General features: G+C 42.0%; 1 protein-coding gene across 4 annotated transcripts in view; it reads right to left on the minus strand.

Moving 5' to 3' along the window:
• LOC308371130 (myosin-7-like) overlaps window positions 1–3,867 on the minus strand; it is a 9,102-nt gene extending 5,235 nt beyond the window's left edge. Inside the window, exons 1-7 of one of the 4 annotated variants that reach the window (XM_080845923.1) lie at window positions 3,582–3,867; window positions 3,286–3,388; window positions 2,654–2,968; window positions 2,423–2,450; window positions 1,598–1,681; window positions 736–1,143; window positions 328–507 (exon numbers count right to left, since the gene is read on the minus strand). The gene's annotated coding sequence lies outside the window, so the exon portion shown is untranslated. The other 3 variants (XM_080845921.1, XM_080845922.1, XM_080845920.1) reach the window with 3 other exon arrangements.
• Window positions 3,868–5,059: the final 1,192 nt, after the last annotated feature.

The raw sequence follows: 5,059 nt of genomic DNA on the forward strand, positions 1-5,059 counted from the left end.
CAACTAGACTGTCCATGAGTTAATTTTAAGAAGCTGAGGTTTTTCTAAGAAGCGTTTTCCAAATATGCACTTTATTGGAAAACTGTAGTGTACAGTTAAAAACTACAAGTCAACGAAACCAAATTAACTCCTAAAGACACCTTTTCTAATATCCTTCAATCAAGAGAACAAAAATCTTGCTGGGTTCTTCCATACTAGTCCTAGGGATCAAGATCTCACCCTTTACACAAGAAATGTATCTGTTGTCCCTACAAATTACACTCATGATATATAATAACACACTTGTGTAAGCTACAGATATCTAAGGGAGAGTGGAGGGGGACCTACCACTCCAGCGTAGTGCATTATCTCTGATTGAGCCTCGAATTTGCGCTTCTTATCCGGCTGTGGCTTCTGGAAGTTGGGTGATTTGCCAAGGTGGTTGTCGTACAGCTTGGCTTTGAATCTGTTGTCCGTGGCCTTGGGGAACATGCATTCCTCTTTGAGGATTGAAAGGATTCCCATGGGCTAAGGATGTAAAAGAACAACACAGCATCACATTGAGAATTTAATAAAATATATTAAATCGGATATAATTTCATTACATTCATGTGCTGTAATAAAAACTGACTGAGCCACACAGACCTTCAACAGTCGACAAAACCATTTACCATATCTTAAGATGTACAACGTCACTGCTATCCTTATGAACTACTATGAGAATCTGATACTGATACAATCAATGATGGGTTATACCTCTGCACACCTTTTCAATGAGGTCGATGGAGGCTTGGAGGTCCAGCCCAAAGTCAATAAAGGTCCAATCTCTCTTTTGTACTTCTCCTGCTCCAGGATGAGCTTGTGCTGGTTGAAAAACTGTTGCAGTTTCTCATTAGTGAAGTTGATGCAGAGCTGCTCGAAGCTGTTCAGCTGAAGTAAGAGTTGTCGGATTAGGCATCGGAGGGTGCCAAGTCAATAAAGGCTGTCAAATCCTTTCCATTGGCGCGGACCAACATCAAAGATATCCAACCCAGCTATGTCGAGGACGCCAATGAAGAACTGTCGAGGCAGTACGGTGTAGAGGGTCTTGTTGATGCGCCCCACCAGCTATTTAAACAGGCGGTCGAATGTGGCTTTGGCCTAGGCTTCCACTGCGTAGTTTACCTACACCACACACAGATGCACACACACACACACACACACACACACACACAGGAAACACACACACACAAAGAACACAGAGAGGCACAGCTGTCATTCTCGAACGCACATACTGTTGCCTAGATACCAGGCTGAATCCACTGTGTTGCTCAGTGTCTCCATATTGATCGTCAGGAAAAGTAGAAATCAAAGTTTCTTAGTTTGTATTCTAATCTCAATGAATGGGAATGAAAATGTAAAGAATCTCACATTATAAAAATATACTTAAATCTGGTCTCAGGAGACACTTGAAGACCACTACAGTCAAACGTATGACATGCTTTTTCTCAGATAGAGGTGCTGTGTATTTATTGTGTGTGTGTGTGTGTGTGTGTGTGTGTGTGTGTGTGTGTGTGTGTGTGTGTGTGTGTGTGTGTGTGTGTGTGTGTGTGTGTGTGTGTGTGTGTGTGTGACTTACATCTGTGGCCAGGAGTTCCAGTCCGTCATCCATGCTCTCGATGGCGGTCATGCCTTGGGAGCAGTTGTGATAGTCATATGGGTTCTGGAGATGGTGAAAAAAAGATTGGATTAATGAATTAATCTGTTTGGAACAACAAGATAAAGATAATAAATGACAGCTGGTAAATGTGTGAAGTTAATACCAACACTGTAAAAAAGGAGAAAAGCTTTGTGGGCATGAAAAATGATGGAGGACATTTTTTTTCTCAAACAGCAGAAAAGAGAAAGATGGAACATGAGGAAAAGTTTTCCAGCATGGGATCAGGAGGAAGGTCGGGATTTTATCCGAGATTTAGGATGAATGTTTGACACAAGGTGTCACACTCTCAAAAAGGAAAACCCAAAACATATGGGAAGAATATGGTGAAAAAAAGAAAATAGGGTGAAAAATCCATCCATCCAAAAACATGGATAGCTTTTTAAGCTGCTGCCTCCTCAAGGGCTGCTATTATGGCAAAATACTGAATTACACGATTCGTGTTCGCAGTTTTGCCAGCACCTGATTCTCTGCTGGGAGTAGTCAAAAATCAGTTTAGGACAAATGGAGAAAAAAGTGATGCAATACAAAAATATACCAAGAGTGCAAAGTTATGTATTACCAAACGTATAGATGGAAAACTTTTCCCAATTTTAAACCTTTTACATGTAAAAGTATATTAAGTAATCTCTGGAATATATTGAGTTATGTGTTATACAAGTGGTCATTTTAATCTGTTTTCTTACATATTATTAGTGTTGGTGGTCATTGTGGTATGTTATATGATAATGCTGGTTGTACACTTACGTGATAATCATAGACTGCTTCTCACCATCTGTGTAGACAAACAAAAATATGTATATCACCATTCATGTTTTGCAATAACCTGTTCCAACAAAGATCAATGGAGAGAACATCGCAAACGTTAAAAAACACACACACACACAAAAAGTTGATTGAACAGCATTAAACAGGATAACAGGGGCACTTTTCTGAAAACCTAGAGTGAGGAATTCGTAAAAGAAGCAATCTACATACTGCGCAACATGTCATTGTAGGCATTGTCCGCATTGGAGTAGATATGCGGTGGGTCCTCGGAGCGGCGCTTGCCCTTGTAGGCATCCACAACGGGGGCAGTGTAGACCGGGAGCCATTTGTAGGTGTTCACCGTCACACAGAACCGCCCGGAGTACGTCTGCAAAGTCAGCAACACTACCCATGAGCGTGATCTCTCCACTTCGCTGACAAATAAAAATCCCGAATTCCCACGGCATATCTTAGATGTCTGCACTCCGCTTGGTTATTTGTGGACCCAGTCTGTCGCTCACGTAGATCATCCAGTTGCCGTAGCGCCTGCGCAGGATAAACAGAACCGAAGCCTCGTTCAGGTGCGTCAGCATGGCCATATCCTCAATCATATAAAATTTGGGAGGATTAATTTGCTGGATGTCATCCTCCTAAACTGCGATGCTCTGCATGCGTGGAGGAAGAAACACTTTACTTGGACGAACTGATAGCAGAAAATGCAGCCATAATTACCATCTCAGTAAATTTAGTTCTTCAAAGTGCTTTGAGTTTTAAGAAGTTTTCTTTATCACATTCATCACCCTACAACAACATCAATAAACTTTAGAAAATAACTAGTCAGCTCGCTGAATATATATACTTACCCTTCCATCCTTTGTCTCAACGATGACTTTGTCACCGCTAATCTCCTTGATTTCAATTGCAATGTATGCCTCCTTCTCGTCCCGGATCCAGGCACGCTTCTACCTGTCACAGTAGCACAGTATAATTTAACGTGTGTCTATGCGCTACGCTCTGCAAGACGGACATCATACTAGATCTCGTAACTGCCCACTCCCAGTCCATAAGTTTAATTATACCATAAAAATACAACTTTGTAGAGGATGAGTTACCTACATCACACTAGTAAACAAAACAAAAACAAAACGTTCAATAATACCATCGAATGCCACAGTTTGCGCTGCCAGTAACTCGAGATCCGCCTGCCGCAAAAAGGGCGCTGCCTCTCCAAACTCCTTCCTGTCTAGTAAGCGGGACTTGGTGCTTGCCTCCACAGTCCTGCTACACTTCGAGGGTCAATTGGATAAAAGTTTCCACACACCTTAACAGAGAAAGGAAGTATTAACGTTCACTCGCAATTACAGTTTACGTCCCGTTTCCGTGTAAACTCGTTTATTTTCTCCAAATGTTGTAAAGACATTTACAACATCCGTCATACACCTGTCCAGTATTATTTTATGTTTGACTCATTACATCCTCAACATAGACTTGCTATGAATGTTTTTTAAGTCGAAATGATAAATTCCTTTCAATTCTGTTCATAAACTGAAAGAAATGTGTATGGCACCGCCGTGACGCATGGATGAATGAAGACTAACCTATGCGCGCGCTGAAAGGCTGGAGAGAGCGCAAGGTTTGTGGCCCCTATTTATTGTCTCCATCAAGGTCACGCTTTGGGAAGATATGTCAAACATTATCATGTGTCGCCTCCTCTGCAGCCCATTGGTGCTCAGCGTGTGTCTCAATTGACACAAAAGGCAAGCTACATTTCGACTTTGCGCAAAGCCCACAGCCGGTTATTTTTGTAACGGGAGTGCATGATTTAGGGTAAGTTGGAAAGGGTGGGGTCGGGGAAATAAACGCTCTAAGCAAAGGGACCGTGTGTATTGTGTTTATAGTGTTATTGTCAACTGTGGAACTACTAGCGAGTTCACAACTGGCCAGGTTATGCGCGCGTAATTGCCAGGATATATTGAATCGCAAGCTTGTAAGTATTCCCTCTGGACAGAGCTGTCAAGGCCGGTAACTACGAGAAGAAGGGGGTCAGCCATTCGTCAAGGTGTGAATGAGATCACTGCTCATATCTACTTACCATTGCCATGTATCTAAGTTGCCATTTCTGCGTGGCATTTCCAGAGTCCATTTATTCCATTATAAAGTCGTTGACACCTGGTGTCACACTCCCTCCCCCAATTCATGGTCTGAGTGCAGCTTGAGGAAAGCTGAGACTCCTCGATACCCCTTCTCCTGGAAGCTAACAACAATTCACAAGTATTCAATTAATAAAATAGCCACGTGTTTAGCCTCATCCTCCTCTCTCTCCCTAATGGCTTGTTCACAGCTTCTTTTGTTGTTGACGCCAAAAGGGAGTCTGCCATTGTATACCACTACAGAAGTTGCTACCATAGAAGAGATCATATCAGTGCCCTTGGTACTTGACATTAAATATCGCGCCAAAAATATGACACCATATTTGGCCTCTTTCATGAACATGGTATGGTTGTGTAGAATTAACTTGGGTGTTTTTGTGCTCTCTTAAAAAGGTTCAATTGCACCAGTCATATGTCAAGTTGGAATATTTTACGTTTGGGTTATTTGCTTGGTTTGAAAACAGATGTACGCCATAGCCCAGAACAT

The sequence above is a fragment of the Sprattus sprattus genome (genome assembly GCF_963457725.1).
Source record: "Sprattus sprattus genome assembly, chromosome: 10".
NCBI lineage: Eukaryota > Metazoa > Chordata > Actinopteri > Clupeiformes > Clupeidae > Sprattus > Sprattus sprattus.